Genomic DNA, 331 nt, shown 5'->3' with positions numbered 1-331 from the left:
TAAATACATTATGTCTTCATCACTTATTTTGACTTTCCCTAGCCTTTAATCGCACAGATGTAAAGAACCATATCTTAACTTTTTTGTAACGCAACAAAATTATCACATTCACAATCAGATCATTCTAAATTGAGGAAAAGTATATACAAATATATTACATTATCATCCATTTCACCTTTCCTCGCCTGTATTTTTTCCTCTTTCTAAGTAGAAAAATCTGCTTAAGTATTTTTTCTCGTCACCCATTATGACCTTTACTCACCTGCTGATGACCTTATAAAATTATGAATCAAAGCTTCTAAGTAGAAAAATAGTAAAAGATATAAATATA

At 29.0% G+C, this 331-nt stretch overlaps 1 protein-coding gene across 1 annotated transcript in view; it reads right to left on the bottom strand.

Moving 5' to 3' along the window:
* LOC119594576 (alpha-amylase-like) overlaps positions 1-331 on the bottom strand; it is a gene marked incomplete at its 5' end in the record, with an annotated part of 14,643 nt that overhangs the window by 4,385 nt on the left and 9,927 nt on the right.

Source organism: Penaeus monodon, chromosome 34 (assembly GCF_015228065.2).
Source record: "Penaeus monodon isolate SGIC_2016 chromosome 34, NSTDA_Pmon_1, whole genome shotgun sequence".
Classification (NCBI taxonomy): domain Eukaryota; kingdom Metazoa; phylum Arthropoda; class Malacostraca; order Decapoda; family Penaeidae; genus Penaeus; species Penaeus monodon.
Note: the sequence above shows the minus strand (reverse complement) of the source record. Positions and strands in the feature narration are given on the sequence as shown.